This window comes from Dromaius novaehollandiae, chromosome 1 (genome assembly GCF_036370855.1).
Source record: "Dromaius novaehollandiae isolate bDroNov1 chromosome 1, bDroNov1.hap1, whole genome shotgun sequence".
NCBI classification, from domain to species: Eukaryota; Metazoa; Chordata; class Aves; order Casuariiformes; family Dromaiidae; genus Dromaius; species Dromaius novaehollandiae.
This window is the reverse complement of record NC_088098.1, coordinates 156,128,732-156,140,572: the sequence shown is the minus strand read 5'-3', so window position 1 is coordinate 156,140,572 and position 11,841 is coordinate 156,128,732. Positions and strand designations below refer to the sequence as shown.

The following is an 11,841-nucleotide window of genomic DNA, read 5'->3' as shown; positions in this document are numbered from 1 at the left end:
AGTGACATTTTGGGGAATATAATGACTATAGAGGCAAATCTTGCCTGCTTTTTTTCCAGTGTACAGCTTTGATGGAAGTTTTATGTGAATAAAATGAGAAAGGCTTGCCCTTGGAATGGACTGGCTGCCTTCAAAGAGTATTATCATCTATCTGCATTATTTAGACAGCGTCTGGGAAACTCAGTGGAGCCTTGGGCTCCCATTGTGCTAGACATTGTATAGATGAGTAATTAATGGTGGACCTCCTTCTGTTCTGTTTAATGTATATATTGTACATACACAACAGACTGAGGAAGATTGCTAGCGTGGGGAGTCACATTGGAAAGACAGTTGTGCAGACACAGAAACAGTATGGCTGTCAAGCAGAAGCTGCAGCTTGCCGACTGCCTCACTAGTGGAAACTGGGGGCAGGCTCAGGTTTTAAAGAGGAATGGAAGAGTGGCAGCCGTACAAATTTCAGTGTGCTCATATGCATGGGAAAGAATGAAAGGCAACACATATGTGCGAAAGGAAGAGGTGGAGCACCTTTTCAGTATATCTTTGGAAGTATATTTTCCAGATATATACTTTAGACACAACTATTAATTTCAGCAAGATCAAGCATCAAAACAAAATGAGTGCAAAGCTGTTGACCCCAGAATTTGGCACAGTTTCATGTGTCTTCAACAGAAGTTGAATAAATCCTTCTTCCAGTTGATGATGGCCCAAACACCACACTCACTGTTACAGACACTGTCACAGATGGCTGGATTGTGGAGACAGAAGACGGTGGAGCGGGTATCTCCAAGAGCCTTATTGTAGCAAGCACTGCAATGGTTGGAGGCAATTATGTCTGAAGAATAATAATAACTTGCTAAAATAATTTCTATCAAGTAATTTCCACAAAAAGAAAAAAAAAGGCTTCATGCACGGTCTGCTGAGTGCTCATGAACACAGAACAAAATGGTCACTTAATAAAATATTCATGTGAACATTACATTTTCATTACTGAAGTGGGAGACCACAGAATCAAATACAAGTGAAGAGTGTGCTTTCAGTTAAACTGCTGATTAAGCAAAGGCACATGAGACAGCATTAATAACAGCAAAGAATGAAGTAATCGTGGCAAATGAACATGTTTTTAATTCCGTATGTTGTATTTAATCATATAACAGGAGAATGTTTCTAGGCACCCCACTTCATTCCTTCATGCTTCTGTTTTTTCTGGTCTTGTCTTTCAGTTATATTCCACAGTTCTTCATTATTTTTCTTCCGAGTGTCTTACTGATTGGCAGAGTAGGAGATTTATTTTCCCCCAAACCTTCGGAGAACAGGAAATGTCCATTGTATCACTCTTAATCTATTCAGATTATCCAATAAGGAGAGGTAGGCTGCATACTGGAAGTTTAGGATATTTCTGAGTTTAGAAATTCACTTCATTCTGTGACATGATGGAAATTCTAATTGTTTTTGGCTGAGGAATGGCTGATTTATGAAATCTTTCAAGATTTTTTAAAGGTGAATAGCTGCAAAACCATTTCAATTCAGATGTTGCAAGAGTTGCTGTAGTCTCTAGAAAGCAGCTGTGGTCGATGCGGATCAGTTCTATAAGGTAGTGACCTTATAGAGACCCAGTCAAAGAAAGCTGTTACCTCAGCTTCAGCTGGAGCTGTTTAAGGACCTGGCAGAAGCTTCAGAAATGTAGCCTCCTAGGTGTATCTTTTCTTATACCTTCCAGAGAGCTGAAAGGGCCTTTCATTTCTGGTACAAAGTGTTCTGAGTTTGTTTGCTAACAAAAACTTCTTTTGTCAGAAGTAACTTTGACCCAATGAAAGATCCTTGCATTGCAGCTGATCTGTCTACCCAATAGTTTATATCCTCTGCAAGAATTTCCTGAGATGATGTTCCTTTTTGTAACAAAATGACCTTTTCTACTTTGTTTAGAAATCCATCAGAACAACAAATGTGTTAAACATGTAACAGTGTCCCAGAGGTATAAATTACACAGACACAATCTATTGATTGTGAAAAGATCAGAGAATTTTGAAGTCAATGGATGGCTGTCAGTTGTTAACTGAACATTTACTGAAAAATGCCTATGGGTAAGTGATCTGGGTTTTCTTGCAGGATAATCAGGTTTAAAAACAACGGTTGTCTGCCACCCTCCTATGTTGGCTATATTTAAAGAAATACCAGCAAGTTAAAAATCACACTCCCGAAAACATTCACACTTGCACATCCTTACATTACTAATTCCTTAGACTGATAATACTGGAACAATTTTACAGCCCAGTTTACTCACTTGTTGATTTTAGTTACTCTTTCACTTTTCTCTGTAGGGAAAATGAAAGCAGGTTGTTCAGTCTCACTTTTGAAGGCAGTCTATAATTAATATTGATTTGTTGCTTCCATGTGTGGATTTAACTACGCTGTACACACACAGCAAATTAACATATTACTTTAAACACATATCTTGCATACTTTTGGATTTCAATAATTAAAAAAATCTTAAAATCTTACAAAGCCTTCCCTAGGAATTGTTTCCGTAAGACTCAGGAACACACAACAGTTGAAGAGGCTCCCTTCCTTTTGAAAATAGGCCCATATAGTTCACAACATTTTGCTTCAAGTAAATTAGTTTCAGTAAAGTCATTTCTGTCCCTGTTATAAATAACTGCAGGAGAATATACTTTTTTTGCTGTATAGACTAGGGGTGTTTTACATAAATGCAACAGCTATACTCTGCATTTCCAGAAGTGAAGTTATACCTGTGGAAAACCATCAAAATGCCCAGTCAAATGTGATCCCCTTTCAGCACTCAACTTTAAGCCAGTTCAGGCATCATCTACACTCTAGTAGGCAGCATAAAACCCTAATGCCAGCATGGACTCAATACTCCCTGCTCTGCTTATTTAACAGAAGCATTCAACTTATGTTAAAAGAAACATTCAAGGTATGTTTAATATTGCTGTGCGCTACTCTAGAATTAATGACCACAGAATAATAGTCTAAAATAGGTAGGACACATTTCCCTTAGAAAATATCTGTCTCTCTCAATTTACTGTAAAGGGAATCTACAGAACTAACTTACACTTGCCCCCTATCTTTTAGATGGCTAACTAAGATGAATATATGCATTTGTTTGCTCACCTGTCTGGATACGTGACCACTTTGGAATTTATCAGAAACAAAACTGAAGATTTCAGGAAATGTTTATGATTGGGCAAAGCCCTATTGAATCTGGTGAAAATTAGAAAACTGGAAGACGCACTTTAAAGTTGCTTATTGCTCTCTGCGCTGAGTGCTGTGTAACAGCTGTGGGACAGATGCTTAGCCAATAAGGGAAGCCAGAGGCAAGCAAAATGGAGACATTTCATTTTTTCCCACTCCCTCCTCTCAGACTGTCTGTAGATGATGGTAGAGGAAAAAAGGAAGACACCAGCTGTTGGGTGATTGTTTTAGAAAGGGCAGAGTTACAGGCAGTTTAGAAGGGGGATTAAAACTAGAAGCCCACAAAATCCTTAGTATGGTGGAAAGGATGCTGAAGGACAGGGATGGCCAGCAACAGATTCATCAGCACTTTATTCAAAGATAACCTGTCCTTGTTACCCATTTCTGTCTACAGTGATCTTCATGCTCCTTACGAATACCAATGATTTTTAGGTTAGGTGGTTTTTGACACCCCAGTTTCAAAGCCAGTCCTGCCCCCTACCACCGATGTCAGTCTTGCCTCACATTTGCCTGTCTCTCAGTTCACAGTCTGTCAACTATCATGCATTTACTATGAGAGTTGTACACTGGCTCTGACACTTCTCTCCATTTAGCCCATATCTCACAAATTTTTGCTGTATGCTCTCCTGATGTGCCAGACAAAGCTAATTGACAAACCCTTTGCTTTATTGACCAGATACAGGATGATGTGTCAAATCACAGAGAAGAGGAAAGGTTGCAGGACCATAATGCAGGGAGTCACCAAAAGGATTTTGCAACCGTAAGTGTACAGGATGTATGCCCCAGCTGTGGGGCAGCATGAGATATGCATCTCCCCACTTCTTTCTTTTCAGTCTCACCTCTGCCTTTCCTGCAGCTCCTCTCTGGCTGTGCCTAGATTAGCAAACCCCAGGAACCTTCTGCATCCCAAGCCAGGACTTCAGTTTTCACTCCAGACAGGAACGAGACCTAAATATTCAGTGGCCCCTTCTCCTGCTCCTTGGTTTCCATCTGAAATGCTAGCCCTGGAGGCTGGACAGGATTAAGACGCTAGGGTCCTGGGCCTGCTATGTGCACTCTGGCAGATACATAGTATAGCTTCTCAAGCTAGCACCAAACTGCTTTTGTATATTCTTTCTCCTTTCCAGACTAAAAGATTAGGAATAAGAACTGCAGATGTTCTTCACCATCTTTCTCCTTCAAAGCATCCCAGGAAGGGAGAAAGGAGTGGAAAATCAAGGAGACTTTCTCTGATGTTCCTGGGCAGGGGAGACAGGCTGCTGTGGTCTCTCGTGACAATCATGTCTGCTGCGGAGGGTGAATTATAACTGTTACGCAGCAAACCTTTGGGGACCAGGAAGAAGAAAAATAAGCAGGACACTGCTAGGATGGGTTTCCCATTAGGCCTCTCAGAAATTTCATCACTGTCTAGAGCATCTTATGTCATTCTGAGGCTGGATGTATGCTTACTAAAAACATAAAAGCATTCAAAAAAAATCATAAGAGTTAACAAAGTTATGAAATCTTATTTACAAGTAATAGAGCCAAAGCCATGTTTCCCTAAACACAAGGACAAGCTCCCTACTATTTTTCTGTGCCTTATTTAATGCAGATGTGCATAACTCCTGCCAGCTATTTCTCCATCCACTGTGTTTGCAATATATTCCAGAAAAATTGCTTCATATAGTCCAAAACAGGGTAATATATATTTGTTGGGTGGTAGCTTTCATTGTTTCTGCATTTCTCTATGAAAAGCTTTATTTGGCCTGACCATAGTACCTATTAGAAGGCCACCTGTGACCACTTCCAGAATAAAGATTTGGATTGCATTAGCCAATTTCATGCCATCTTTACACTAAAAAATTGACTGTGAACCATAGTCCTTCCATTTTCTTAGAGCCATTACACTCCTCAGTCTTGCAAGTGTATCTACATGTGAACTTCACAAAGTATGTGGCCTTCAATTGGCAATATTAATACCCGTATTTTTTCTGCTCCGTTACAAAGTAATCTAGATCAGTTCTTGTTTGTCATCTGTCTTCCTCATAATTTCTCTCCTTCTTTTGTTATTGCCTCATTTGCAAAGGTTATTAGAACTTTATGTTTTTTCTCATGCCATAGGTAAAGACACTGAGTAACACTGGGACGAGAAAGGATCTCAACAGGACCACACTGGTAATACTTGATAAATTAGGGTTAACATTTACCCATTGAATTTCTGAGTTTTAATCTCACTTAATATATGCTTTCTTGATTTTGCCTAGACATTAATATGTGAATCAGATTGACATGTAAAATCAATGCTTTACAAAAGTCTAAAAGATTTTATTTTGCCAACATAGTTACTCTTATTAACCAAATCTAATAATCAAAATTCTGTTCTCATAAGAATACTATGCAGTTTGTTTAACATGACCTATTTTGCATAGTCATGTTGGCTGGCAGTAACTATATTACCATTCTTTATTTCCTTATTGACAGTGTCCCATATCAGCTGTTCCATTCTTTCACATGGAACCAAGGTCAAGTTAACCCATCTACAATTACCCTAGTCATCCTGTTTATGCTTTTGAAATATCAGCACAGCATTAGATTTTTCCAGGCCTCTTGGGCTCCTGCAGTATGCTAAGGCTTTTTGTCAGTGAGTACCAGTGCAAAATTCCTTTTAAAAACTTTAAATCAAATTATTTGGTGCTGCTCATTAAAAAAGTTAGTATGTGCTCTTCACTACCCACTTTAGAGAATGTCAGGATAGATAGTATTTTAGCAATGCAGACTCTATTTTCCTTTCTAAATGCAAAACAGAAATATTCATTAATGCTTCTTTCTTTTCCATAGCTAGTAATGGAACTATGTCATCTCTAGGGTTACTTTCATCCTTAATAGGCCTATATCAATCCAAAATGAAAAAAAAAAAGTTCATATTGTCTTTATCCCTACATTTTCATTGATATATTTAGCTTGCATCCCAGTATATTGTATTTATTAATGTATATTACTGCTGTGGCTTTCAATTGCTTTCTGAAGTACAGTTCTTATCTATAATTACCTTTTAAGCACGTTATTAGTATGTGTGCATACACATATATGTATATGTATATACACTATATACACTAATATACTAATGAACTGCTTTATACATTAATTGTAATTCACATACCACTATTTAACACTGAAAACTGTGTTCATATCTTGAATTTTATCAGATCACTACTATGTACACCTAGGCAAGTGGTAATTTTAGGTTTAATGGTCAGTCACTTTCCTGAGGCAGAAGGGAGGATGATGCAGTATTACACTATGTTATTCTTTGTGATAGAAATTTCAATCTATATGTTTTAGAGAATCCAGGGCATTGTAGGGAGGGTGAAACAAGAGTATTAGCACACATTATTGTATTAGAGGCCTTTTAATAGACGCAATGTTTCTTTCTCTGTAGATACTTGTTCTTGGTCACAAAAGTTACATGGGGTGTGAATCATCTCACCTTACTTGATAACATAGATATGCACATCTAAGCTAGTCACTCCCTAGGGTGGCCATGCCTTTATAGTCCGTGGAGAAAAATAGACATTTAGAGCTCAAGGAAACTGACCTGTTTTAGATGCCTACATTAGGATGACTGAATCTTGCCTTGAAGTGCCTTTTTTTTTTCTTTTTGCACGGACAATGAAGAGAGTCCAGGGTGATTAGTCCTGATGCAGTTCTTTCCACTGCAGGCATCTATACCTGGTCACCCATATAGTCATTTTTCTTTCCTAACTGAAAAAAATGATATGAGGAAAATTTGAAGAAGCAGCTGAGCCTCTGAATCTTCAAGATACAAGAATTATTTTAAATCACTGCTTTTATTTAAAGATTTGCAAGCTAGACTATGAGTCTCTGAGTTTTTATTGTATTTAGTTAAATTTAATGAAAGAACTTAAAGTGCTTAACTAAGTAGCTTTGCATTCAAGTAATAATTATAAGTAGATATTACTGATCTTTCAGGTTATTTTATATCAAATGAATCAACTGTAAATATGTTAAGAAAGCATTCTCTAATTCAGATAACTTAATTAAATTAAAACAATTCAATTTGTTTTTATTCATTTTACCTAAATGTTCTTTTCACCCTAATCCAAAATGTTGATTTTTAAGTTTTTAAGGATTTAAAATGGGTTTTCAATTTAACATTTAAAAAGGACTTAATTTGTTTCCTTCTATAATAAAACCATAATGGCATGGATCATCCATAAGTGAGCTATCTGAAGGGATATGTTGAAGTTGATTACAGTTAGCTGTTGTTTTCACCTACCAATCATTTTGGCAAAAGAATTCAACATGCTAACTTGGTGCAAATAGCTATTTAGGCACATAAATTACTTCAAAAAAGCTTTGGCTAGTGGGTGAAGAATTTTTTTTGCATTTGAGAACTCTGCTATCATGATGAAGAGACAGAAAATCTTTAACAGAAACCTTCATAACACAAGCTTTTTAGTTCACCCTTGAATTCCCCAAAATACTTTTGATAGTCATCAACACAGTTATTAGGCCTATAATTTGAACAAAGAGTACCTCTGTTCTTGTATCATCAGGTGGGAGATGCCTAGAAATAACAATACATTATAATGAAACTATGTTTAAGTGAAATTCCAATGACAGAAAATATTTTTCTTATTGATAATAAAATGTGTTTCCTCTAGGCATTGAAAAAACTTTTATAATAAAATAATTTATTTTTAAGGTATTTGCAGTATTGGCCTGTTTTTCTCTCTTTATGCTACCAAAGCCTGTGAACAAACCAAAACTTTATCCCCACCACATCACTGCAGGAAGGAAATCATGGAACGCTGGACTTTAAACAAATGCCCCAAACACTTAATCATGCACAGCATCAGAGGTTCTTGTTGTGAATGTATCTCTAATGAAGAAGGACTTGAAAAAAACAACAAGCTATAATACACATATCATCCATTACAAATTATGCAGCTCTGCCAAATGCTTGAATACCTCTGATATCTTTTGAAGCATAAGGCATGATGCCAAAGGCTACCTACCTATATGAGTGTTGTAGATCTCCAGAGTAATTGAATTTATTGCTGCAGTTCTACAGCAGAGAATTCTTTCATTTACACAGATCCTGAGCAGTACTGACTATCCTTACACTGGCCTCTCTGTATGCTAATCTGGTTATTGTTATGCTGCCTTTTCTAAGAACTAATAAGCTCAGGAATAAATGTGTGACCATCTCTCACAAAGACCTGTTCCTTTATATGTAATATACAACATTTATACCTCAGTAGGTGCTTTGTCAGAGGTTACAAAATACGTATATATTACCATTTTGCCACATCTTCAAGAAGACTCTTCCACTCCTGTGTGGCCTCTAGGTCTAGTTGCTTAAAGTACACCTACATTCTGTACTGAGTAGCATACATGAGGCTGTGATGTGCATCATGGTATCTGGCCACTTTTGGCTCTTTGACCCAAATAACATACTCATAACTGAGTAGGCTGTGGGCAGCCTTCAGCACAGATTCAGATCAGCTCTTGAATTTATGTCTCCTGATGGGCAGCCAAGATGCCCAGCCTGCTCTGGCTCTATAACACATACAGCCTCCACACTAATGTCTTCCTTGAAAGACTAGTATCTAACATCACTGTTGGTTAAAGAAAGTTGACACTGTTTTTTCTCTACTGAGGAGTCCATAATAGAGGGAAAGCATTTAATTTTGCAGTTGGACACTAAAGTGCTCTGATGTTCAAGACCTCACTTCCACTTACTTCTTGCAAATGTAAAACGCTTCTTAGAGGAAGTCTGCTGAAAAGCCCTTCATCATTATTGCCTTTCTCTCTGATTCTACCACTTACCTCAGATTCATACATATCCAACATGGCAGATCTGTGTGGCCTGTTGAATGGAAGGCAAGTTTATTGTAACAGCAGGTACAGGACAGAAAAAATGGTAAAATAACTTTTCTGGCTCGTTTTCATTATGCCTTTGGCTTTGTGCTGTTATTATTAAATAAATCACTCCCCTCTGGCCACACAGACATTTCAATAACTGCAAACAATTTAGGCATTTTTCACCTTTGATGACTGCAGAATTCTGTTTATTTACCAAGTTGACTTTATGTTGACCTAAAGGTATTAGAAAAGAAAACTTCAGGCAAAGATAGTGCTCTATTTTAGAATGGATATTGTGCAATAAGGAAAAAGCAACATTTTATCGTTCTTGGCACAGGAGGTTATTTCTTGGGCAATAACTACCTGTTCCTTTTTATCTTTCCCACCCATGTCACATTGCAGCAACCATGGCCACAGGTGCTAACACTGGATGAACACCTGTCCAATCTACGCAAGAAGGAAAGGAAATCAACGGATAGCATGTTTACTGATGTTGTGTACACAACTCAACAGGGTGATAAACAGATGGAGAAATGGAAAGAAAGTTAAATTTAAGATGATAAAGAGGAGAGAGGAGACAAGAAAATTGTCATGACCCTTCAGGAACAGCTTCTGCAAGAGATGGCAAGTTTTTTTTTTGAGGGAAAAAACTCATTCCCTTTGTGCCTTGCAACCCTTCTCCAACAATGTCTTTATTGACGTAGCAACTTCTTACAGCACTTCGCAGGTGCAAGTTTGTCCTTTCACATTCCACACTGCAAAGCAATAAGTAAAATGGGCCTAGTGTGAGACCCCATAAACTCATCCACCTACCCAAAGGAGTAAGGTCTTTCTGCAGTTTCACAGAATATTTTTTCCCTTGTTCTTCTGCTCCAACTTACTTATATCTTCTGCAATGATTTTCATGACACTGCTGGTTTGTATAAAAAGCTTTGCAGAGTACAATAAAATCCCTGCATGTGATATATTAAAATCCTTCCTGTATACAAATGTCCTAACTCCTACCCTAAGAGTGGATCCATTTTGCTCATATATCTGCACTCATTTCATAACTGAATTGTAGTGCATGTCTGACTGAAGTGCTTCTGATCAAATGGAAGTGTGCACTGTCACTACTTTTTCTCACAGTGTTTCTCTGCTTACTTTGTTCTCACAGAATCTGCATAACATAGAGGAAATGATTCTCATGTAAAGCAGCAATTGCTGATCAGCATCCAGTTTTTCAGCGCTGTTAATGCGCAATCTACAATCACCTTGCAAAAGAAAAAAATAGTATGCCAAAGAAAAAAAATAGCATAAAATAGCCCATTGTTTCTAAAAATGTACGTTTCTTGGATCTTTCCATCACATCGCACTAATATTAATAAGTCTCCCATCTGCCTTTGCTACATCATAGGTAAATGCTGCCTTCTTTTAGGTATGATCCTCACTGAGAATAGTCGTATTAGTCATATTGGTGACCTAAACACTGTTAGCTACCCCCAAACATATAAACTAATCAATAAATGCCTGTGTTTTTACAGCTCATATGACCAGTTTTTTAGTTGTCATACATAACACCTTGACAGTAATCCTGACAGTTGATTTGTCTCCACAGAAATGGTTACCAAATGAGAGTCGTGAGCCTTCAGATGAAAATGGTTGAGGATATTTCCCTAGGCTGAGGGAAATTCTCATTACATGTTCTGCTCTTATGAGTGCAAGGGAATTTCTCCATTCAAGGCTCTTGAAAGTTAATATCCTCAAATGCTGTTGAAATTGCTAGCTGTCCCTGTTCTGCATCACTGTTGAGCCTCACTGTTTCATGCATTAGTTCAGTCAGAAGTCCACTTAGCTTACCTTCAGCTGTCCATGTGTCCCTGTCCCTAAAGACATGCAAATGGTACCAGCAACATCCTAGTGGTCTTCATTGTTTCTTGCCTGATGCCTAACAGCCTTTGAAAATGGAGCTTGCTTCTAACATTGTGGTGAAATGAGAGAAATCGTGGGAAATATTCCACTACCTTCTGGTGGGATCTTTCACAATGAGCATCATGGAAAAAAACTGATGGGCAAAGCAATAAATCATGGAATCTTCCGAGAATGCAAAATGGCAGTTTTGTAACAACTGTGTAGACATAACAAATCCAGAGCACTGGGTAGACATGATTATTCCAAGCACAGTTGCATCACCTAGGATAACAAAACTCTCTGCACATACTCTTCTCTCTTTCAGAGGACTTATAGATACAGAGGTCAACAGAAAAATTCAATCATATATAGAATTTAGGACTAAGTCTATGCCTCTTGCATAAGCTCTGTCCTCTGCATTCTGTGGAGGATGGACTATATAATTGCTTCTGAGGTAGCACAAAAGCAGATTATAAAGACTAAGTCTTTGCTGCTAAAAAGATAGGATTTTTTTTTTTTTTTTTTTTTTTTGGATAAAAGTCACTAATATATGTCAGATATGCCAAACTGAAAACATAGCAAAGTGCTGGATACTTTAGTTTTACCGCAAGATACATTCAACACAGTCAGCTCTATCCTCTTGCTTGGGACTGACCTTGGCAAATTTACCTCAGTGTAAAATTAAAGCACCTTATCTTCACAGTGTTCTTACCACAGGATAGTTGATGCACGTTGGTTACTTTGAGGTTAAAAAAAATGATAATAGTTTTTAGCAGTAAAGAAAAGTCCAAATCAATAGACTTTTCTCCATTAAGGTATCTCTACAGAACAATTTGTTACCTGTGTTCTTATGTGTGTTAATTATTACATTAA

The 11,841-nt window shown here is 37.5% G+C and overlaps 1 long non-coding RNA gene across 1 annotated transcript; it reads left to right on the top strand.

Annotated features, from left to right (window-relative positions):
- Window positions 1-3,904: 3,904 nt before the first annotated feature.
- On the top strand, window positions 3,905-9,976 carry LOC135330029 (uncharacterized). The gene is made up of 3 exons (XR_010391751.1): window positions 3,905-3,970; window positions 5,311-5,364; window positions 9,481-9,976. It is a non-coding gene; the product is annotated as an uncharacterized LOC135330029 (long non-coding RNA).
- Window positions 9,977-11,841: the final 1,865 nt, after the last annotated feature.